General features: G+C 48.1%; 1 long non-coding RNA gene across 1 annotated transcript in view; it reads right to left on the reverse strand.

The window, feature by feature from the left end:
• Nucleotides 1–25,297, reverse strand: part of LOC137443444 (uncharacterized) — an 80,035-nt gene that overhangs the window by 6,731 nt on the left and 48,007 nt on the right. The window lies entirely within an intron of this gene.

Genomic DNA, 25,297 nt, shown 5'->3' on the forward strand with positions numbered 1-25,297 from the left:
ACGTGGCTGAACGTGAGAGATGGCCAAAGCTTTATCTCTACACCGACTCATGGATGGTAGCCAATGCTCTATGGGGTTGGCTAAAGAACTGGAAGAAGAGTGGTTGGCAGAGGAAAGGAAAACCCATTTGGGCAGCCAACCTATGGCAGGACATTGCTGATCGAATCGAGAGAATTCCAGTGAAGGTGAGGCACATCGATGCTCACATTCCTAAGAGCAAAGCTACTGAGGAACAGCAACACAACCATCAGGCCGATCTAGCTGCAAGAGTTTCTCAAGTAGACATGGACTCTAATCTTGATCTCGACTGGAAACACCGAGGTGAGATATTCTTAGCTCGGTGGGCTCACGATTCGTCAGGACATCAAGGCAGAGATGCAACATACCAATGGGCTCGTGACAGATCCATAGACATTTCCATGGATGCTATCACGCAAGTCATCCATGACTGTGACATTTGTCCTGCTATTAAGCAGGCAAAACTACTTAAACCCTTGTGGTATGGTGACAGATGGTCCAAGTACAAGTATGGTGAAGCTTGGCAGATTGACTACATCACTCTACCACGTTCTCGTTCTGGTAAGTAATACGTGCTTACTATGGTAGAGGCAAACACTGGATGGTTGGAAACTTATCCAGTTCCACATGCAACTGCACGCAACACCATTCTCGGTCTGGAGAGACAGATCCTGTGGAGACACGGAACTCCAGAGAGGATTGAGTCAGACAACCGAACCCACTTCAGGAACAACCTTGTAAAGAACTGGGCGAAAGAGCACGGTATTGAGTGGATATTCCACATTCCCTACTATGCACCAGCTTCAGGGAAGATTGAACGCTACAACGGTTTGTTGAAGACCACTCTCAAAGCCATGGGAGGTGGATCTTTGAAAAACTGGGAAAAACATTTAGCACAAGCAACCTGGCTGGTAAATAGTAGAGGTTTAGTGAACTGAGCTGGACCTGCACATTCAGATTTGCTACGGAAAGTGGAAGGTGATAGAGTTCCTGTTGTTAAAGAAAAGAGTCTGTTAGGTAAAACTGTTTGGGTATTTTCACCCTCAGGAGAGGCTAAACCTGTCCGAGGGGTGGTTTCAGCTGAAGGTCCGGGTCACACTTATTGGGTAATGCAAGAGAATGGTGAAATTCAGTGTATTCCACAAAGAAATTTAACTTTAGCTGAAAGAGGTTAATTTCGAACTGTTGTACAGCTACATCGCGTCCAAAGGAAGAATCAACGAGGAATCTATGGTGCACGAACCCTGAGATCCCTGAGAGCCCTGAGTCAACTAAGAGACCCTGAGAATCCCTGTTTCCCTTTTCCTTGCTTTGTCGGCGAAGAAATGAACTGTTTTCCATTTTTCTCATTTTCTGATTTTCTTGGACTTTTGAATCATCTATATCTGAGCATAGCCGGAATGGACTATGAACTTTGCTCACGAACTGTAAATATCGTTTTGGATTGGATGGACAGTATGAACAGCCAATGAAATTGTTTAGAAGGGGTGGACTGTGGCCGGTTGACGTTGCCCCCTTAAGAAAGGGAATATGGTGGACGGAAGTTGGTAAACGGAAGGAATAGTCTAAACTAATTTCATTGGTGAAGTGGGAGGAAGCACCTTCTGAACTGGGAGTGAACTGAGCATTTTCAGGACTTTTCTATCAGTCTTGCTTCCGCCTTTTCTTCGTGCAGCAGCTCTGTCTCTGTGCTGGGCTTTCTGCCAAGGCCTCGGCCTTGAAAACAAGATACCAGGCCTGTATATTAACTCCTTTCCAATTAACACAAACTGCTTCTAACATTTTTTTTTCCTCTCTTCTCTCTCTTTCTATCCCATTCTGGGGAAAGGGGGGGGGAAGAGAGGGGAGAGCGGAGGTGGGGGTCCCCTCTGCCGAGGGGGGTCACTCTCATTTCTGTGTTGCTCTGTTGTATATCTTTGTATATATTGTAGATATTGTAAATTTGTAAATATTCCCCTGCATTCCCTACATTGCTTTGTAAATATAGCTCCACTGCTTTGCTAATTCAGCTTGTGAGTTTTTTTTTTCCTTTCCCTTCAATTTTTTTTCCCTTTTACCTTACAAGGGGGAAGGGAGGAGGCTTCTTGGCCTTACCCCTTCCAAACCCACCACAAGAAGCATTTCATCAGTTTAAAATATGGAACAGACAGCTGAAACCCAGACCTGAGATGTCACACAATCATAGAACTGTTTAGGTTGGAAGAGTCGTCTAAGACCATCAATTCCAATCCTTAACCCAGCACTGCCAGGTGACCACTAAGCCACATCCCTCAGCATCACATTTACAAAGCTTTCCAATCCTTCCAGGGATGGGAACTCCACCACTGCCCCGGGCAGGCTGTTCCAAGGATTGACAACCCTTTTAGGGAAGAAATTGTTCCAAACATCCAACCTAAACCTCCCTTGGCACAACTTGAGGATGCTTCCTCTTGTCCTAGCACTTGTAACTTGAGAGAAGAGACTGATCCCCAGCTTGCTACAACCTCCATTCAGGAAGTTATAGAGAGCAAGAAGGTCTCCCCTGAGCCTCCTTTTTCTCCAGGCTAAACAACTCCAGTTCTCTCCGCTGCTCCTGATAAGACTTGTGCTCTAGACCCTTCACCAGCTTTCTTACCCTTTGGGCATGCTCCAGCCCCTCAATGTCCTTCTTTGAGTGAGAGCCCCCAAACTGAAGCCATGGTTTGAGGTGTGGCCTCACCAGTGCCCAGTATGGGGGGATGATCCCTCCCCTGGTCTTGCTGCCTGCACTATTGTTGATCCAAGCCAGGATGCTGTTGGCTTTCTTGGCCATCTGGGCACACTGCTGGCTCATCTTCAGCAGGCTGTTGACTAACACCCCTAGGTCCTTTTCTACCTCACAGCTTTCTAGCCAGTCCTCCCCATGTCTGGAGCACTGCATGTCCTCATGCTCTTCATTCCAGCTGAAGCTGGAATACGTTGAAAAACCACAAATAACTCCCCATTGGAGAACACTTGAGCAAATTTACTTCCAAGCTGTGGCAAAGCCCCTTTGACAGAGCAGCAGAGCACCATCCTTAACTAAAAACATCCTGAAGAGACCTAAATTCCCTCAGCTTCAGTGTGAAGCTGAAATCAAGGCAATGTCCATGTCCACTTGCACATACAGCCACTCCCCTCTTTCTGATCTTTGCCTGGGAGTGTTAGGATCTCTAACCAGGAACAAGCTACCACCTTTATCTTCCCTAAGAAACATCCTCTGGGGGTGTTAGCAGAGGTGTTGGGATATGACATAAGAGATTTTGGCAGCAGAACAGCAGAGTCACCCCACCCATGGCCCAGAACAACTTAGTTGATTATTGAAATCTAAAGCTGAAGAAGAGCCCTCTGGAAGGTAAAGGACAACTCAGTAATTGAGCTGATGGGTTTCAAAAGACCTTGATTAGGGTTATTTAACACTGCTCCTGCTTTCCTAAAGCCCTTTGGAAATGTGTGGATTTTAAAGAAGGTAGCTGGTTGCACCAGAGCACTGTGTGCTGCCTCCATTAATCTCAAAGCTATTAAGTGGCTCTAGTTAAGCACCAGCTCTTCCTGGTTTGAGGGCAACAGGTTCAAGCCATTAACAAGAATGATGATGCAGTTGGCCAGCCCTATGCCCCAGGGTCCCATGCTGTGCTGCTTCACAAAGCATCTCAGTTGTCATCTCAGCCATGCTCATAGCAGTTAACTTCTTGCACAAAATTACTGTCTTTCAACAGGAAAGTCCTACCTGAAGAGGAGGAAGGGGTGCCTCAACCTGAGGCCTGCACATGAAGATACCAGAGCATGGTTTCCCTGCTGCTCTGCTCTTAACTTGAGATGTCTCACTAGCTCCAGTGCTGCAGGAATGTTTTCAAGGGAAGAGGATTGTGAGGGGAAAAGATCTCCCCAAGGCATCCCAAGAAGCAGCTGTAGGGTTTGTGTCCAGAAGTGTGGAAGCCAGGTGTTGAGGATTATAACCCATCAGCCCATAACATGGTGTTGCAGTGCAGTGGGACAGCGGCAGGCTGTCCAGACATGAGGACAACATCTGCATTTGGAAGCAGGGAAAAGCAGGCAGGTGTGGAGGCACAAGCCAATGAGACAAGGGCTTCTTGTAATCCCAGCTGGTATAAGAGGACATGGCTTCAAGTTGTGCCAGGGGAGGTTTAGGTTGGACAGGAGGAGCAATTTCTTCCACAAATTTGCCTGTAGCAAGGGACAGAGCAAAGTGACCACAGCATTTGGGGTTCAACGCTCTCCTGGCCCAGAAGGATGAGACTGCTACCCAGAGGAGGGCAGAAATCAGATTTCATTGCCTAGGTGCAGCAACCCCTTTCCCATGACCTTTTCTGTGCAGACCCCCATGAACACACCCTTCTGCCTCAGCCATGCCAGGCAGCAACATTGTGATGCAGCATCCAAGGCTGAGCATCCTCAAAGATTCCCTAGCCATGGCTCAGTAGTCACAGAACTAAGTGAAAATGAGACTGTTTTCAGGACCATTAAAGACCCACTAATAGTGCATAAAATTTCCATAGCAGAGACTTACCAAGGCACACAAGAGGCTTGTCTCTAACCAGGCCTCTGCATCTGTTAGCAATGACTGAAATCTTTTCCAGAGATGCGCAGTCAAGGTGCGTTGTGTCTCACAGCTCCCTTCCCCCTCAAAACACTGCTTAGAAGCAGTTCATGGGGCACTGTGTGACCTGAGTCAGCTGAACTTTCCCAGTTGCCTCAATCTCTTTCCATGCCAGCTGCAATTCCAGCAATAGCCAAGGCTCTTCCAGGTTGTTTTGGGATTAACTACCTGGTTTGATGGTTTGCCTGAGGAAGGGAGAGCCCTGGACACCCAGATTGCATCCTGGGCTGTATCAAAATGCCAGCAGGGCAACACTGCCCCTCTGCTCTGGTGAGACCCTATCTGGAGTACTGTGTCCAGCTCTAGGGCCCCAAGCACCAGAGAGACTTGCTGCTGCTGGAACAGGTCCAGAAGAGGGCCACAAAGATGATCAGAGGGCTGCAGCACCTCTCCTACCAAGACAGGCTGAAGGAATTTGGGCTGTTGGGCCTGAAGAAGAGAAGCTACATTTCAGTATCTGAAGGAGACCTACAGGAAAGTTGGAGAGGGACTGTTTAGAAGGGCTTGCAGTGACAGGATGTGAGAGACTAAAAGTTTGTCTCTCTTGGTGTGACTCAACAAAGATAAAATCACTTGCTGCTTGCCCAGACAATAGCTGATATGCGTTGGGCAGAGCCACTGGAACGACTCTTGGAAGGTGCAAAGATAACATTGCTCACTGGGCCACAGCTGGCCTGACAACAATGGACTGAGGCCACCTTCAGGAATATGCATGAGACAAGATAATCTCCACCCATCAAGTACCCTGGGAAGGGTGGCACAATGGATTCACCACCTGTTTTCCTGATGTGTAATGAGTTTGGGGGCTTGTCTGGATGAGGATGGAGGAGGTGGAGGCCCCCCCCCCCCATCCATCCAAACACACAGAAATGCACAGAAAGATTTCTGGGGGAACGATACCTGGAAATTTACCTAAGGATGATTTCCTGGCCCCTGAATTCCTGAGGGACAATACTTGTACACATACCTAAGGACTAAAACTGTATAAAAGACTGGAGCAACTACTGGCTTGTAGAAAAAAAACGCAGAAGAAAAATGTGGGGGACTGTGTCTCCCCGACTGGATGATTAAAGGAAGAAAAACACAGGAGAAAAACAGAGATGAAGGAAAACACAGGAGACGGACCATGCCGCTGAGAAGGAAAAGCCCGGGACAATGCTGCTCTGGAGAAAAGAGGCCATGGAGCTGCCCAGAGGACCACATCTCTTCTCCAGCCAAAGCCTCAGCACCCTTTCTCTAAAGACCCAGGCTGCCCAGAGGACCACAGCTCTTCTCCAGCCAGAGCCTCAGCACTGTTCCTGTACCAACCCAACATCTCCTGCAGCACCTTTCCTCCACAGACTCAAACTGTCTTGGGAGGGTGAGGGGTTTGGTAATATCAACTGGGGGCAGGAGTTGATCTGCTGGAGGGTAGAGAGGCTCTGCAGAGGGACCTCGACAGGCTGGACAGATGGGCAGAGTCCAACGGCATGAGATTTAACACATCCAAGTGCCGGGTTCTGCACATTGGCCACAACAACCCCATGCACTGCTACAGGCTGGGGTCAGAGTGGCTGGAGAGCAGCCAGGCAGAGAGGGACCTGGGGGTACTGGTCGATCGCAGGCTGAATATGAGCCTGCAGTGTGCCCAGGCAGCCAAGAGGGCCAATGGCATCCTGGCCTGCATCAAGAACAGTGTGGCCAGCAGGAGCAGGGAGGTCATTCTGCCCCTGTACACTGCACTGGTTAGGCCATGCCTTGAGTCCTGTGTCCAGTTCTGGGCCCCTCAGTTTAGGAAGGATGTTGACTTGCTGGAACGAGTCCAGAGAAGAGCAACAAAGTTGGTGAGGGGTTTGGAACACAAGCCCTATGAGGAAAGACCGAGGGAGCTGGGGTTGCTCAGCCTGGAAAAGAGGAGACTCAGGGGTGACCTTATCACTCTCTACAACTACCTGAAGGGAGGTTGTAGACAGGCTGATGATGGTCTCTTCTCCCAGGCAGCCAGTACCAGAACAAGAGGACACAGTCTCAGGCTGCGCCAGGGGAGGTTCAGGTTGGATATTGGGAAGAAGTTCTACACAGAGAGAGTGATTGCCCATTGGAATGGGCTGCCCAAGGAGGTGGTGGAGTCGCCGTCATTGGAGGTGTTCAGGAGGAGACTTGATGGGGTACTTGGTGCCATGGGTTAGCTGTTTGGGTGGGTTGGATTGGTTGATGGGTTGGACACGATGATCTTGAAGGTCTCTTCCAACCGGGTTTGGTTTATTCTAAATAAAGGTTTATTCTAAATAAATAAATATAATTCCTTTCCTCTCTTCTCTCTCTCTCTCTCTATTTTCTCCCTCTCCCCTTCTTATGTCCACTTTATTTATGTAATAAATAGTCTAGCTGTTGATATTTTGGCCTCGTTTGTGCCTCTAATTTCACAACACGGGAATATTCATAAGAACTGAGTCTCTTGCCCTCTCCGGATTGAGACACAGGACAAGGGACAATGGTTTGAAACTGGAGCAGGGTAGTTTCAGGTTGGACATCAGGAGGAAGTTCTTTATAATGAGTGGTAAAATACTGGAACAGGCTGCCCAGGGATGTGGTTGAGGCCCTGTCCCTGGAGACATTCAAGATCAGACTCAATGTGGTCCTAGGCAGCCTGATCTAGGTGGAGGTGTCCCTGCTCACTGCAGGGGGGTTAGAAAAGATGACCTTTGAGGGCTCCTTCCAACCCAATTAAATCTGTGAACCTGTGAATCATCTGCAAGATTTCAGATAAGCAGGATTGTCCTTCAAAGTTGCTATTAAAGGGATTTGTGGTTAGTGCAGGCAACAGGGCAGGAAAGGGTGATGCTACGTTCACCAAAGTGCAATGAATTTCACTCAGAATGATTCACCCTGAGCCTCCAGCCAGCCACAAGGTTTTGGGATGGCCACAGCTGATTCTTTTGGTGTCAGAAAGGACATTCCCTAGTGCTGCAGCTGGCACACTAATGCTCTACATGAGGAACGCTCTGCCATGGCTGGAACACAATCCTTGTGGTTTTGAAAAGGCACAGAGAAGGAAGCAACAAACATTTCTGCAGCCCCTTCCAGTACTGCATTGGTAGAACAGGAATTGCACAGAGCCTTGGCAGCCGCTGCTGCCATGGGACAGACCATGAACATCTGCAGTTTCAACATGCAGAACAAGCCCTATGAGGAGAGACTGAGGGAGCTGGGGCTGATTAGCCTGGAGAGGAGGAGACTCAGGGGTGACCTTATTGCTCTCTACAACTACCTGAAGGGGGGTTGTAAACAGGCAGAGGTTGGTCTCTTCTCCCAGGCAGCCAGCACCAGAACAAGAGGACACAGTCTCAGGCTGCACCAGGGGAAGTTCAGGCTGGAGGTCAGGAGGAAGTTTTACACGGAGAGAGTGATTGCCCATTGGAATGGGCTGCCTGGGGAGGTGGTGGAGTCGCCGTCACTGGAGGTGTTCAGGAGGAGACTTGACAGGGTGCTTGGTTACATGGGTTAGTTGATTGGGTGGTGTTGGGTGATAGGTTGGACGTGATGATCTTGAAGGTCTCTTCCAACCTGGTTTATTCTATTCTAAATTCTATTCTATTCTAAATGAAGCAAAGCCAATGAAGAGAACAAGAGCCCTCAGAGAACCTCCTTGGCCTCCCATGATCAGACCAAGGCTGCCAAAGCACTAGGAAAATTATCATAGTATAGTATCATAGTATCATTCAGGGTTGGAAGGGACCACAAGGATCATCTAGTTCCAACCCTCCTGCCATGGGCAGGGACACCCCACACTAGATCTGGCTGGCCAGAGCCTCGTCCAGCCTGGTCTTAAACACCTCCAGGGCCGGAGCCTCAAACACTTCCCTGGACAACACATTCCAGGGCTTCACCACTCTCATGGTGCAGAACCTCCTCCCCACCTCCAGCCTGAATCTCCCCACCTCCAGCATCATTCCATTCCCCCTAGTCCTATCACTACCTGAGATCCTGAGAAGTCCCTCCCCAGCCTTCCTGTAGACCCCCTTCAGATACTGGAAGGCCACAATTAGGTCACCTCGGAGCCTTCTCTTCTGCAGACTGAACAGCCCCAACTTCTTCAGTCTGTCCTCATAGGAGAGGTGCTCCAGCCCTCTGATCATCCTCGTGGCCCTTCTCTGGACACGTTCCAGCACCTCCACATCCCTCTTGTAATAGGGGCTCCAGAACAGGACGCAGTACTCCAGGTGGGGTCTCACCAGAGCTGAGTAGAGGGGGAGGATCACCTCCCTTGACCTGCTGGCCACACTTCTCCTGATGCAGCCCAGGATCTGATTGGCTTTGCGGGCTGCTGAAATATAATAGAGAGGGGTTTAGCAACCTCATCTGCCAGTTCTCTCAGTACCCGTGGGTGTAACCCGTCGGGTCCCATGGACTTGAACACTTTCAGGTTCTTCAGGTGATCACGAACCTGATCTGCACTTACAATGGGCAGTTCTTCCTCCCCGTCCCTGGCATTGTCTTCCATAACATCAGGAGTGTGGCTAGAGGCCCTTGCAGTGAAGACTGAGGTAAAGAAGTTATTGAGTACCTCAGCCTTTTCCTCATCACTTGTGACCATTTCACCAGTTTCCTTTCTGAGGGGCCCACACCTTCCCTAGTCTTCTTCTTCCCATTAATATACCTGTAGAAAGTCACTGGTTGCTGGTGTGATTGATTGCAAGTGCAGCCAGCACAGAGCTTGTCAATACCACATCAAAACATGTTAGAATCCATGCTTTCTCTTTCTGGAGTCACAAGTGTTCAATTTAAAAGCATTTTTAACACTTCTGTTTTTAGTGCAACCCTGATGTTTTAAGGCTTCTGAATATTCTTGTTTAACCAATTAAGTGCCCAGGCCCTGCCTTTCCCTGCTTAATAGCTCTACCTCAAGCTGTTACCTTGCAATGGCTGAGCCTTTCTCCCTTGGCAAGTTGGAATGTGGCCACTTAACTCTGTGGTAAATGTAAGCCAGGCACTAGTGGTGTGCCCCAGGGATCAGTGCTGGGCCCCATCCTCTTTAACATCTTTATTGATGATCTGGATGAGGGCATTGAGTCCATCATCAGCAAATTTGCTGATGACACCAAGCTGGGGGAAGGAGTTGATCTGCTGGAGGGTAGAGAGGCTCTGCAGAGGGACCTCGACAGGCTGGACAGATGGGCAGAGTCCAACGGCATGAGATTGAACACATCCAAGTGCCGGGTTCTGCACATTGGCCACAACAACCCCATGCACTGCTACAGGCTGGGATCAGAGTGGCTGAGAGCAGCCAGGTGGAGAGGGACCTGGGGGTGCTGGTCAATGGTAGGCTGAACACAAGCCTGCAGTGTGCCCAGGCAGCCAAGAGGGCCAATGGCATCCCAGCCTGCATCAAGAACAGTGTGGCCAGCAGGAGCAGGGAGGTCATTCTGCCCCTGTATACTGCACTGGTTAGGCCACACCTCGAGTACTGTGTCCAGTTCTGGGCCCCTCAGTTTAGGGAGGATGTTGACTTGATGGAACAAGTCCAGAGAAGGGCAACAAAGTTGGTGAGGGTCTTGGAACACAAGCCCTATGAGGAGAGGCTGAGGGAGCTGGGGCTGCTTAGCCTGGAGGAGAAGAGGCTCAGGGGAGACCTTCTTGCTCTCTACAACTACCTGAAGGGGGGTTGTAGACAATTGGATGTTGGTCTCTTCTCCCAGGCAGCCAGTACCAGAACAAGAGGACACTGCATCAGGCTGCACCAGGGGAGGTTTAGGCTGGATGTTAGGAAGAAGTTCTATACAGAGAGAGTGATTGCCCATTGGAATGGGCTGCCTGGGAAGGTGGTGGAGTCACCATCACTGGAGGTGTTCAGGATGAGACTTGATGGGATGCATGGTGCCATGGGTTAGCTGTTTGGGTGGGTTGGATTGGTTTATGGGTTGGACGCGATGATCTTGAAGGTCTCTTCCAACCTGGTTTATTCTATTCTATTCTATTCTATTCTATTCTATTCTATTCTATTCTATTCTATTCTATTCTATTCTATTCTATTCTATTCAGAAGTTCTTAGTGTTCCCTTTAATCTCCCTGGCTAGATTCAATTCAAACTCTGCTTTGGCTTTCCTAATCAGGACTCTTGCTGCTCGGGCAGCTTCCTTATATACCCCCTCTTCTAGCTGTCCTTCTCTCCACTTCCTGTAGAGTTTCCTTTTAAGTAATAGTGTGTCCAGTAGCTCCTTGCTCATCCAGGCAGGCCTCCTAGCATTCTTACCCGCTTTTCTCTTTGTTGGTATACAGAGCTCCTGGACACAGAGGAGGTGGTCCTTGAATACTGACCAGCTGTCCTGGGTCCCTCTTCCCTCCAGGGCTTTGTCCCACAACACTTTGGCTATCAGATCCCTGAAGCGATCAAAATCTGCACGCCTAAAGTCTAGGGTCGTAAGCTTAGGATACTTCCTCCTGATTGCCCTGAGGATATTAAATTCAACTGCTTCATGGTCACTGCAGCCAAGGCCGTCTCTGAGCCTCACATTGCTTACCAGCCCTTCCCTGTTGGTGAGAACAAGGTCCAGCATAGCACCATTTCTTGTTGGTTCCTCTGCCATTTGGAGGAGGAAGTTGTCTTCTATGCAGTCCAGGAACATCCTGGATTGCTGGTGCCTTGCTGTGTTGTCCCTCCAGCAGATGTCCGGGTGGTTGAAATCACCCATGAGGACCAGGGCTTGTGACCTGGAAGCCGCTTCTATTTGCCTGTGGAGGGTCTCATCTGCTTGGTTCTGCTGGTCAGGTGGCCTGTAGGAGACCCCTACAGTAATATCTCCTTCCCTTGTCTTGCCTTTAATTTTAACCCATACATTCTCAACCAGCTCATCATCCCTCCCCAGGTAAAGCTCCACTGATTCCAACTGGCTATTGACATAGAGGGCAACACCTCCTCCTCTCCTTCCCTGCCTATCCTTCCTAAAGAGTTTATACCCATCTATCCCTACATTCCAGTCATGGGAATCATCCCACCAAGTTTCAGTAACAGCCACTATGTCGTGGCATCCCAGCAGCACAGTGGCCCTTAACTCATCCTGTTTGTTGCCCAAGCTGCGCGCATTCGCATAGAAGCACTTCAGCTGGGCTGGCCCTGTCCTCCTCTTGTGCCAATTCCCCTCGTTTTCCACAGAATGTCCTGGTGGATCATTCGTGGCTTGCCTCAGGGCAGCAAGTTGAGAGCCCTTACCAGCTCTCCTTCTCTCTGATGCTGGTGAGCTGCCCCTCTGTTTGTTACCGGCCAGCAGGAGACTATTAACCCCTTCCCCCTTCAAATCTAGTTTAAAGCCCTATCAATGAGACCTGCCAATTCCTGCCCCAGGATTCTTTTCCCCCTCTGAGACAAGTGTGTCCCATAAATTGTTTTCAGCTCAGGTGCCTTGAAAACCTCGACCTTACCAATGACCTGTTCCTCCTGCAGGGCCTCATACCTGTTCTGTAATTGCACTGGAGGCAGCGTGCTGCTCAAAGTAGCAGACTTTCTCCGTTTGCATTTCTTCCATCGGGCAGAGACCTGTTCCCATTGGCCCTGATCATTTGGGTTACCATAGGGAAGTTGAGAGGCTTGCTGCTGGGAAGGTATCAAACTCCCTGTTCCACTAAGAGTTACCCCCTGTTCTGGTTTGAAGAGGTTAGATTATGGGAAGAGTCAATTTTCCTTTCGCTGTCTCTTATAGCTCTTAGCCTTTCTACCTCTTCTTTTAGTTCGGCCACCATGCTCATCAGATCACTGATCTGCTCACACCTAACACAGGAGTTGTTCCTTCCATCCTCCATATCGAGTGCCAGGTTCCAGCACTCACTGCAGCCACCTACCTGAACATCTGCGTGCTTGTGAGTGGTCTCTGTTTGGGTGCCCACTGTTCTTCTGTTAGCCTTTGCCCTAGTAGCAACCATCTTGCAGTAACCACCCTCTCTACCCGGCTTTTTTTTTTGTTTGTTTGTTTTTCCCCCCTGTCAGTAAGAAGGATGAGCTGCGCTCCTCAAGCTGCCTCTGCTGGGTTCTGTTTGGTTTGCACGCGGTTTCCACGGCAACCCCTCCCCCAGCTACATCATTGCCCTCAGGCACTCGGCAACCCGAGCCAGTTGCCCCTCCTCCCTTCTTCAGGAGGTCCCGAGGCAACAGCCCCTTACTGCCTGAAAAGCAACGGAAGCAAAGCCAAAAGCAAACTCCCAGAGCTGCGCTCCTCAAGCTGCCTCCTCTCTCTTCAGCCATGCACTGGGTTCTGTTTGGTTGGCGCGCGGTCAAAGGCTGTCATTGAGAGACCACAAAGCACTCATTTTAGAGTCTCTCAAGACTTAGGGTCAGGTGACTTGGAGCCTGATGTCAGGGTTGAGAGAGAAAACACAACCCTCTTTTTACCATGGGTCTTGGTGGAGACTCAAGCTATCAAAACAGAAGTTTTAGTTTTTAATTTCTACTATGACTTGCTTTGACCTCCACTAAGGCCAAGAAGACATTTAGGTAGCTGTCAAACATGCCTGGTGAAACCCACTGCAATCCAAAACCTAGACTCTGTGAAGGACTTCAAAACAAAGCTGACACTCAGGCAACCATCCAGAGCTTGCTTTGGAGCAAGCTCTTGCTCTTCAAGTTGGCAGAACCTGTTTAGAATCACAGAATGCTTTAGGTTGGAAGGGATGCTTGAAGGTAATCTATTCCAGTCCCCCTGTGGTACGCATGGACATCTTTAACCAGATCAGGTTGCTCAGATGCCTGTCCAACGTGACCTAGAATACTTCCAGAGATGAGGCTTCTACCACCTCTTTGGGCTACCTGGACCACTGTCTCACCACCCTCTGTGTAAAAACATAGCACAGGGCTTCAGGAACTGTTTTCAGCACCTATCCAGTGCAGGAAGGCAGGGGTCAGAGACCAGCCTTTTATTCTGAACTTCCCCTCTTACTGGGACTGATACCAAGGGCTGCCATGACCCAAGCGTGCAAGGTCTTGCATTTGGTCTTGTTAAACCCCAGGAGGTTCACAGGGGTTCACTTCTTGAGTATGTCCAGGTCTCTGTCCAGGGTCTTCCTTTACATAAGGAATAGTCAAAATCAGGGTTTCAAACCCATAAAACTGGCAGGAAAGTAAGCTGAGGGAATGTATTCTTGTCCATCATGTACTAGAGACTGACTGAAAAACCACACACCACACTCCTGACGTGCTGCATGAAAGTAGCTCCATCCACAACCTCCAATGAGTTTGTTTTGGCACTTACACTCTTTATAACACTGGATCTTATCTTTGGAGGAAAAACATGAGGCTCCTAACCAACCACAGAGAAAGGCAACAACAGAGAAGAAAAAACAACAGTAAGATTTGAGATAACCAAAATGCTTTATTGTGGCAATGCCAGCGACAAGCAGTGTGAGCAATCTGGCAGTGCAGGCCTAGAGCCTGACATGATGGTAGGCCATGCTCAGCATAAATGCAGAGTCAGCTAGCAGTGGAGCAAAACAGTGCTGTGCCTGCAGCATGTAACTAAAACAAGACACTGGTAGCTATAAACATGGACAGTTATCTTGGGACAACAGGACATACACCTGCATCAACAACCTCGTTGTGTCATTAGTAGTTGGACCAATAATCTGTAATAGTGCAATGTGTGGTCACTCATAGGGAACCAATGGAGCTATGCCAACAGGGCACTCCGAGTTTACATAAGTTGTAGCAGTTGCCTTGCTACGCACTTCTGCCTTTCCTGTCTCCTGTTTCTTCTACACTTTACAGTGCTATGCTTGCACTACAGGCCTGCTCCATAAGCCTGCACCTCAGGCCTGCACCATCGGCCTGCAACACTGGAACAATAAAGGAACAATACTCGATCACATTAGTCAGTCGTATTGATTCCAATCTCCATCGTCTACACTTTATCAGCACTAGGGAAAGAGAAAACCACTCCATTCCTAACACTTGAGAAAACCAGGGTGGGTTAGAGCTATCAGAAAGAAGTTATTAATTGAAGAAACCAAGGAACATCTATCCTTGCAGCAAAGAGGGTTTTTTTGGTATAGTTTTTTAAAGATTAGATAATTCAACTAATTTTCTGGAAGTTCCTAAAGATACTGGAAGGAAGAAAAAGAAAATCTTCTACAAATTAGAAGGGCTTCCAGGAATGTTATCCAGTAAAGAGAATCCAGGCACTGAGAGTGGAAAATAGGAATATTGATGTGGTTTGGTTTTTTTAAAAATAACTGAAAATATTTTCATTTCAATCAATCTGCTTTAAAAACAGAACACTGGAAACTCACAGAATCACAGAATCGCCAAGGTTGGAAGACACCTTAAGATCAAGTCCATCCTGTCACCACAGACCCCATGACTAAACCATGGCACCAAGTGCCACGTCCAATCCCCTCTTGAACACCTCCAGGGATGGGGACTCCACCACCTCCTTGGGCAGCACATTCCAATGGCGAATGACTCTCACTGAAGAACTTTCTCCTCACCTCGAGCCTAAACTTCCCCTGGCGCAGCTTGAGACTGTGTCCTCTTGTTCTGGTGCTGGTTGCTTGAGAGAATAGACCAACCCCCACCTGGCTACAACCACCCTTCAGGTAGTTGTAGACAGCAATAAGGTCTCCCTTGAGCCTCTTTGGAGGTTTCTTTGCCCCCATAAGCACATTGCAGTGCTGGGCTTTGAAGCATTCTCTCTGCAGTGATTCTCCCCACATGTTTCAAGTCTTGGGAAGGACTAGATCCAGGGAAGGGAGAGTTCAGGATTTCATGACCTCCTCCTGCTACAGCAGCCTCTGAGAGCTAATTAGCATTGCAGGGAGGGCTGTGATTTAGACCTATCTTTATGTACTCTCATGACCCTTAATATGTCCACATATGAAGCGCTCCATTGCCCCTTCTCTCATAGAAGATCAGCAGACTCAAACCCACCATCAGCAACTGTGCCTAACCTGTGTTTAATCTGTGTGCTGCTGCTGTTGGACCTGGAAGAGAAATCTACATCAAAAAGTCTCCATTACTTTTTTCTATCAAATGCAATTTGTGCTTTCTTCCTGCCCAGTTACTTCCCAGAGGTTTGAAATTACTATTTTCACACCACCTCTGTCTAGCAGGGAGGCATAGTCATGACCAGGCCCCAGCAGAAGAGTCAAGGTCCCAGGCAGATGGGTAATTTGTCTGAAATCACAAAGCAACTCTGTTATAAAAAAAAGAGTTTTGAAGCCTGAGCTTCATCAACTCAAAAACTCAATTCCATACTGCAAGGAACTGATGAACTTCCAGGATGGATTATTGGATTATTTTTGTCACCCACATACAGAGGGCTCAGAATATCCCCAGGATCACCCCTCAGAGCCTCCCACACAAATCCAGCCCTTGCTCCATCTGCATCCACTGTGGATTTCACAGAATCACAGAATGTTAAGGGCTGGCAGGGACCTCGAAGGTTCATCCAGTCCAACCCCCCTGCGAGAGCAGGATCACCTACATCAGAACACACTGGAATACATCCAGGCAGGTTTTGAATATCTCCAGAGACAGAGAGTCCACAACCCCCCTGGACAGTCTGTTCCAGTGTTCTGTCACCCTCACAGTGAAAAAAAAATTCCTGTTTCCATGGAACTTCCTATGCCTCAACTTCCACCCGTTGCTCCTTGTGCTGTCATTGGGCATCACCAAGCAGAGCCTGGCTCCATCCTCTTGGCACTCACCCTTTACGTGTTTATAAACATTAATGAGGTCACCCTTAGTCTCCTCTCCAAGCTAAAAACAGCCCCAGCTCTCTGTGTCTCTTCTCATAAAGATGATGTTCCACTCCCTTAATCATTTTTGTGGCTCTGCTCTGGATTCTTTCAAGCAGTTCCCTGAGGTCTTTCTTGAACCAAGGGACCCAGAACTGGACACTGTAGATACTTGATGCAAAGGCAGAGAGATTCAGTCCCTTTCTGGCAGAGCTGATCCTCCCTCCACCTCGTGGTCAGCTCTAGGGCTTGATAAATATAATTAAGAAATCACACTGTGAACAGCACAGGAGCCCTCAACTCTCCCCTCTGCAAACTTACTCTTTATTATACACTACAGATTGAATTTAACATAACTCAATTTAAATCCAGACTGGCTTGGCATGGTCTAGGATCTGGCCAATTTGAAAACCTCTTTTCCTTCCTAACCTCTTTTTTTTTTTTCCCTTGTTTGAATCTCCCACAGCAAAGGTAGCATCCCCTCATCTACCTCAGTCTCTTCAAACACAGATGTCTACTAGCAAAGGAGGTCCCCATCTGCACTTGCAGTTCATGTTCTCCCTCTGTCCCTGGCTGCAGAAGGAGCTTCAGCAATTACTTCAGATGAATCACTTCAACTTTAAAGGTTAACAGGAGCTGCAGTAAGACCTTCTGTAACAGCAGTGACACCAAACCACTGGCCATCTCAAGGGCTGTTGGGCACACCAGCTTCCATGGCCAGTTCTCCTAATTAGCCCATTTGCAGGTTTGCCAAACACCAAAAGCAGCAAACCCAATTTAATAGGGCAGGTTTTGGAGTGACACTACAGGGTGGGAGCACTGCATGCCTGAGTGTTTTGCAGGGTGCAGATGCACCAGCCCTGCTCTGGGAAGGTGTTCTGGCTGAGAGCAGTTCAGCAAACTGCTTAGGAAGGTTTACTGAAACAAAGCAGAGGTACCTCAATTCCTCCTACCCTGTCACACTAGGATTCGTGTGTTGGAATACCAGAGAAAAAGCTTTATTGTGTTAACAGAAAAAAAAAACCATAGACTGTTAGGGGTTGGAATGAACCTCCAGAGCTCAGAGTCCAACCCTGCTGCCAGAGCTTGATCACTTAGGGCAGGCCGCACAGGAATGCATCCAGGCGGGTTTTGCAAGTCTCCGGAGAAGGAGACTCCACAACCTCTCTGGGCAGCCTGTTCAAGGGCTCCATTGTAGTAGAATGAGAAAAGGAAAAAGGCCTACAGGACCATCTGGCCTTCTGATAAGATAAGGGATACCTGCAGGACTGCCTGGCGCCCTGCCAAGATAAGGAATGCCACAGAACATGATGGATGTAGCTGAATTATCACGAAGTGTCACAAGGGCACTGTAGTCGTGTAATTGTGAGGGTCGTAAAACAAGTAGGGGGCTTATCCAAACAAGATGTGTGTGGCTAGCTGAAGTAGGATGCTAAAACCGCAAGAGGTGGGGTTGACATGTAATCTGTAGCCAATAGTATGTTACCAAGTAGGCATAATTATAGTAAACTGTATATAAGATGTGTCTGATGCTCAATAAAGTTGGCTTCCGCTGATCACATTGATCGTATAGCGGCCCCTTCTTGCAACAGATGGTGGAGAATGCGGGCAACGGCGCCTTGAACAGGGACCCCACAGAGTGGGTCCTGAACCCAAAAAAGGAGGGTTCTGCAAATCTCCGAAAGGAGTCACGGCGAAGAAGGAAGCCGTGCCGTTCCAACGAGGACTATTCAGGGTTCGAGAGCGCGGAAAGCAAGAAGTATTCCGGTCCAGGATAGCAGTACTGGTGCTGTGTTTACCGACTCACAGAGAGGCGGAGGAAGCAGCAGAAGACCGAAGACGCCGTAAGCCGATACTGCTCTGAGTAGTCTGTGCGCACAGGTATTACCGCATAATAGATAGTAATGGATAGGCAGGCGGCGTATGATTTATTTAAGTGCTTTTTAGAAAAGCGAGGATGTAAGTTGGATTTTAAAAGGGAGTTAGTACCCATGTTAGAATATGCAGAGGAGGAATTTCCTCCATCGCCTCACTCTTCTGAGTTGCCGAAGGGTGAAGAAGTTGTGGAGACAAAGGAAGTAAAAAGGGAAGAGGTTAACGATGATTTAGGACAAAAAAACAGAGATTATTGGAGAAGGGTTGCAGAGCATTTACACGAGAAGGGAGATGAAGAAGGAGAATGGTGTAAGTTAGGAGATAAGCTTTTTGACAAACTGTGGGACTGGGTTACCATCAAGCTGCAAAAGCCGTGGCGAGAATGCATGAACTGTGTTAAAACCTATGAACTGGAACAGCGAATGGCTGCTGCAGCTAGAGCAACTTTGTCAGGACGAGCTGCAGCGCCAGGTGTATCTGAGTTGCAGCTGAAAGATGTGTTTGAGAACTATAGACCGATCGACCGGGGCCGCCCCCGATACATCTTGCGGCGACCACACCGCGTTTACCAGCCGTCACCACTGCCGTTTGCACACAGCGGGGAAAAAGCCAAAAAAAAAAAGGCAGCTCAGTGTGTTCGACCCCTTTTATCAACACCTTCCTCTGACGACGCCAGCGAGGGCTCGGATTCGGAAGACAACACCGGCAGCGAGGAATTCAAACAGCGCCGACTTTGCTTTACGGCCCCTCTTAGAAAAAATGGAGCGCTTGGAGGCTCGCGATTACAGCGTTCCTGCCACCGCACTCCTCCCGCGAGCCCTGCCGGCCCCCGTGGATACCGACGGCTCCGACCAAGGCAGTACCGGCTGACGCACCACCGACACCGACAGCACCGACAGTAGCAGCGGCCCAGCAGCGGCCACGACGGCATCAGAGCAGCTGCCACGGCAGCAGCCCCCACCCCTTTCCCCCGCAGCGGCTTTAGCTGCACTACTCTGCTCTGATTTAAAGCAACAGTACTCATTTTGTCATTTCTGATTGTAATGTCTTTTAGAGATTTGTTATTTAGAGTTTTGTCAAGTTTTTCTAATAAGCATAATGAATAAGTATGAATGAATAATGAACGCTGCCGTTGTGCCCCTTAGAAAAGAAAACAAAAAAAAAAACGGGGGGAGGGGGTGCCATGGAGACCGCGCGCAAACCAAACAGACCCCAGCGCGTGGCTGAAGAGAGAGAAGGCAGCTTGAGGAGCGCAGCTCGGCTTCTCACTGACAGGGGGAAAAAAAAAAAAAAAAAAAAAAAAAAAAAGCCGTGTGGAGAGGGTGGTTACTGCAAGATGGTCACCACTAGAGCAAAGGCTAGCAGAAGGACAGTGGGCAGCTCCTGTTTCAGGTGTGAGCAGGTCAGTGATCTGATGAGCATGGTGGTCAAACTAAAAGAAGAGGTGGAAAGGCTAAAAGCTAGAAGAGATGGCGAGCAGAAAATTGACGATTCCCATAATGTAATCTCTTCTAAACCAGAACAGAGGGTAACACTTAGGGGAACAGGGAGTTTGATACCTTCCCAGAAGCAAGATTCTCAACCTCCCTGTATTAACCCACATGAGCAGGGCCAATGGGAACAGGTCTCTGCCCGATGGAAGAAATGCAAACAAAGGAAGTCTGCTCCTGTGAGCAGCATGCTGCCTCCAGTGCAGTTACAGAACAGGTATGAGGCTCTGCAGGAGGAACAGGTCATTGGTAAGGCCGAGGACTCAAGAAGGTCAGAAGCTGCACCAATGACAGGTTGCCTCAGGCCAGCCATCAAAACTTACCCAGAAAAGAAACCTCGCAGGGTCATCGTCATAGGAGACTCCCTACTGAGGGGAACAGAGGGCCCAATATGCAGACCAGACCCATTTCATAGAGCGGTCAGCTGCCTCCCTGGTGCCCAAGTAAAAGACGTTGTAGATAGAATTCCCAACCTCGTGAGTCCTTCGGACTACTACCCACTGCTGGTCTTTCAGGTGGGCAGTGACGATGTAACAATGAGAGGCTCACAATCTATTAAGAAAGACTTCAGAACCTTAGGGCAAATGCTAAAGGGATCAGGGGCTCAAGTCGTGTTCTCTGCCATCCCTCTAACGTCAGCAATGGATGAGGACACACTGAGGAAGGGCCAACAGATCAATTCATGGCTCAGGGGCTGGTGCCATCGACAGGGCTTTGGGTTCCACAATCATGGACTGGTTTTCAAGGCACCTGAGCTGAAAACAACTCATGGGACACACTTGTCCCAGAGGGGGATAAGAATCCTGGGGCAGGAATTGGCAGGGCTCATTGATATGGCTTTAAACTAGATTTGAAGGGGGAAGGGGTTAATAGTCTCCTGCTGGCTGGTGACAAACAGAGGGGCAGCTCACCAGCAGTAAAGAGAAGGAGAGCTGGTAAGGGCTCTCAACTTGCTACCCTGAGGCAAGCCACGAATGATCCACCAGGACATTCTGTGGAAACCGAGGGGATTTGGCACAAGAGGAGGACAGGGCCAGCCCAGCTGAAGTGCTTCTATGCGAATGCGCGCAGCTTGGGCAATAAACAGGATGAGTTAAGGGCCACTGTGCTGCTGGGATGCCACGACATAGTGGCTGTTACTGAAACTTGGTGGGATGAATCCCATGACTGGGATGTAGGGATAGATGGGTATAAACTCTTTAGGAAGGATAGGCAGGGAAGGAGAGGAGGAGGTGTTGCCCTCTATGTCAATAGCCAGTTGGAATCAGTGGAGCTCCAACTGGGGAGGGATGATAAGCTAGTTGAGAGTGTATGGGTCAAAATTAAAGGCAGGACAGGGGAAGAAGATATTACTGTGGGGGTCTCCTACAGGCCACCTGACCAGCAGATCCAAGCAGATGAGGCCCTCCACAGGCAAATAGAAGCAGCTTCCAGGTCACAAGCCCTGGTCCTCATGGGTGATTTCAACCACCCGGATATCTGCTGGAGGGACAACACAGCAAGGCACCAGCAATCCAGGATGTTCCTGGACTGCATAGAAGACAATTTCCTCCTCCAAATGGTGGAGGAACCAACAAGAAATGGTGCTATGCTGGACCTTGTTCTCACCAACAGGGAAGGGCTGGTAAGCAATGTGAGGCTCATAGACGGCCTTGGCTGCAGTGACCATGAAGCAGTTGAATTTAACATCCTCAGGGCAATCAGGAGGAAGTATTCCAAGCTCACGACCCTAGACTTTAGGCGTGCAGATTTTGATCGCTTCAGGGATCTGCTAGCCAAAGTGTCGTGGGACAAAGCCCTGGAGGGAAGAGGGACCCTGGACAGCTGGTCAGTATTCAAGGACCACCTCCTCTGTGTCCAGGAGCTCTGTATACCAACAAAGAGAAAAGCAGGTAAGAATGCTAGGAGGCCTGCCTGGATGGGCAAGGAGCTACTGGACACACTATTACTTAAAAGGAAACTCTACAGGAAGTGGAGGGAAGGACAGGTAGAACAGGGGGAATATAAGGAAGCTGCCCGAGCAGCAAGAGTCCTGGTTAGGAAAGCCAAAGCAGAGTTTGAGTTGAATCTAGCCAGGGAGATTAAAGGGAACACTAAGAACTTTTACAGGTATATTAATGGGAAGAAGAAGACTAGGGAAGGTGTGGGCCCCCTCAGAAAGGAAAATGGCGACATGGTCACAAGTGATGAGGAAAAGGCTGAGGTACTTAATAACTTCTTTACCTCAGTCTTCACTGCAAGGGCCTCTAGCCACACTCCTGATGTTATGGAAGTCAAAGCCAGGGACGGGGAGGAAGAACTGCCCATTGTAAGTGCAGATCAGGTTCGTGATCATCTGAAGAACCTGAAAGTGTTCAAGTCCATGGGACCCGACGGGTTACACCCACGGGTACTGAGAGAACTGGCAGATGAGGTTGCTAAACCCCTCTCTATTATATTTCAAAAGTCATGGCAATCTGGTGAAGTCCCCACGGACTGGAAAAGGGGAAACATTGCCCCCATCTTCAAAAAGGGCAAGAAGGAGGAACCAGGGAACTACAGGCCAGTCAGTCTCACCTCTGTGCCTGGAAAGATCATGGAGCAGATCCTCCTGGAGTCACTACTCGCTCAAAAGAATAGTGAAGAGGTGATTGGGAACAGTCAGCATGGCTTTGCCAAGGGCAAATCCTGCCTGACCAACCTGGTGGCCTTCTATGAGCAGGTGACAAAATTAATAGATGAGGGGCGAGCAACTGATGTCGTTTACCTGGACCTGAGCAAAGCCTTTGACACTGTCCCACACCACATCCTGGTCTCCAAACTGGTGACACATGGGTTTGATGGGTGGACCACTAGATGGATAAGGAACTGGCTTGATGGCCGCACCCAAAGAGTGGCTGTCAATGGGTCCATGTCCCAGTGGAGGCCAGTGACAAGCGGAGTCCCTCAGGGATCAGTCCTGGGACCTGTCTTGTTCAACATCTTTGTGGGTGACATGGACAGTGGCATTGAGTGCACCCTCAGCAAGTTTGCTGATGACACCAAGCTGTGTGGTGCAGCAGACACGCTGGAGGGAAGGGAGGCCATCCAGAGGGACCTTGACAGGCTGGAGAGGTGGGCACAGGCCAACCTCATGAAGTTCAATAAGAGCAAGTGCAGGGTCCTGCATCTGGGTCGAGGCAATCCCAGGCACAAATACAGGCTGGGCAGTGACTGGCTGGAAAGTAGCCCTGAGGAGAGAGACTTGGGGGTGCTGGTGGACAAAAAGCTCAACATGAGCTCTCAGTGTGCACTTGCAGCCCGCAAAGCCAATCAGATCCTGGGCTGCATCAGGAGAAGTGTGGCTAGCAGGTCGAGGGAGGTGATCCTCCCCCTCTACTTAGCCCTGGTGAGACCCCACCTGGAGTACTGTGTCCAGTTCTGGAGCCCTTATTACAAGAGGGATGTGGAGGTGCTGGAACGTGTCCAGAGAAGGGCCACAAGGATGATCAGAGGGCTGGAGCACCTCTCCTATGAGGACAGACTGAAGGAGTTGGGGCTGTTCAGTCTGCAGAAGAGAAGGCTCCGAGGTGACCTAATTGTGGCCTTCCAGTATCTGAAAGGGGCCTACAGGAAGGCTGGGGAAGGACTTCTCAGGATCTCAGGTAGTGATAGGACTAGAGGGAATGGAATGAAGCTGGAGGTGGGGAGATTCAGGGTGGATGTGAGGAGGAGGTTCTTCACCATGAGAGTGGTGAAACCCTGGAATGCGTTGTCCAGGGAGGTGGTCGAGGCCCCGTCCCTGGGGGTGTTTAAGAGCAGGCTGGACGAGGCTCTGTCCAGCCTGATCTAGTGTGGGGTGTCCCTGCCCATGGCAGGGGGGTTGGAACTAGATGATCCTTGTGGTCCCTTCCAACCCTGAATGAAACTATGAAACTATGAAACTATAAGTAAGCATTTGGTATTTACAGGTACTTGGTATGTAGTAATTGCAGTAAGGTGTAAGTACTTTGTAATGAGTTTAAATTGTATGATTTTCTTTTGGTTCGAACCTTTTTTAATTGTGTGCCTATAGGCATTTCAAAGGAGCTCCATGTAATATAGTTAAGGAATGTATAAACAGGTTTTAATTTTGGAAAGTATTTTTTAGTTAATGTAACAACTTTGTTTCTTTTTAGACACTGATTTGATGGATTAATTTTAACATAGTTTTTTCAAGGTTTTAAGGATTTTTGGTATTAGCATAAGTTAAGGGTTTGTTATAGGTATATTATGGAATGAGTTTTTTGGTTTTACTTTGTATTTGTAATAGTTTTAAGGATTATATATATATAATGGTACCAATAAGAGATTAGCATTACTAGGATGAGCAAAAATGCTATTGGGCAAAGCAATGAAGTTCTTTTGCTCTTGCTGTTTGCCTGCAAGTTTTCTGTCTGTGAAGCTAGAGCCTGGCCAGATCTACCTTTACAGATTAAAGAAATCTTGCTACTATTAAACAATTTATGATTTTTGACCATCCTAGAGAAAATAAAAATGCAACATACCCCTAAAGTAGATTGTAAAACAGTGTTAAGGATTGCATTTATGTTTTAATCTTTGTAATGTGTTCAGGCATAATCAAGTATTTTTTTTGTTAATAAGAGGAGTGAAATGCAAAGATCGAAACTATTAAGATCTAAATTCCTTTTTTACAATGTCTGTTATCTTTGACCATGTATTATGCCAGCTCTGTTAAAACATTGTTACTAGTTCAACTTAAGCTTTGTACCCTCTATGGTTCAGCCATGATGCTGTGATGCATGTTGAAATCAAGGCCATAACTAGCAAAAGGGTTTATGTCCTATACGATTGTTTTAATTGTGTTGTATGAATCTGTTAGATCACTTAGTCTCAATGCATAAGCATGTTCAAGAACTGGAATAGAGAGTAACACATTTGCAGATTGATAATAATGGTTAGTTTAAAGAATTGTTTAACACTTAGGGCTGTATATCATAATTGTTCAATGATTGTATGATTAGAGAAAATGTTTATACGGATTTAAATGTTAACTCATCAGTTTGTTGTAATTTTAAATAGTTATAGGAAAAGTCAAAATCAATTATAGCACAAAATACATTTTAATGTTAGGTTATAAAAACAAAAGAGGGGAATTCAGGTATTATGTTATAAGAAAGAATAGTTAAAGCATACTACGTTCTCAAATTTTCATTTTATATGTGATTTTAAATGTGATTTAACAAAACTTAGAGAGGATGTAAGAATTATGGAAGTTTTAGCTAGGAGAAATTTGAAATAAAAAGAAACAGCATTAGGCCAACGGTGAGCATCAATAGGATCCAGTACCTTTCCTTAGCAGAAACAAAACACCTTACGGGGGCCTTGACTCAAGCTTTAAAGAAAACGGGGGAAAAGAGGTCAGGAGAGTGTACAGACCTGAGTATTGGAATGGGTCTTTCCATCCTTACAACCACAACATACCATTTTTTAAACAATTTTTGCACTTGCTGATTTAATTAAGCATTGCCGCTTACGGTTGTATCAGCTTACGGGTCTGCCTCCAGCAATAATATATCTCCCCATGCAGCAATCGTGGATTGGTATACCAAAATAGGAGGAGTAACCAATTGTGGGTGCT

This window comes from Melanerpes formicivorus, unplaced genomic scaffold (genome assembly GCF_026170545.1).
Source record: "Melanerpes formicivorus ecotype bairdi unplaced genomic scaffold, bMelFor1.0.p_v2 SCAF_9, whole genome shotgun sequence".
NCBI classification, from domain to species: Eukaryota; Metazoa; Chordata; class Aves; order Piciformes; family Picidae; genus Melanerpes; species Melanerpes formicivorus.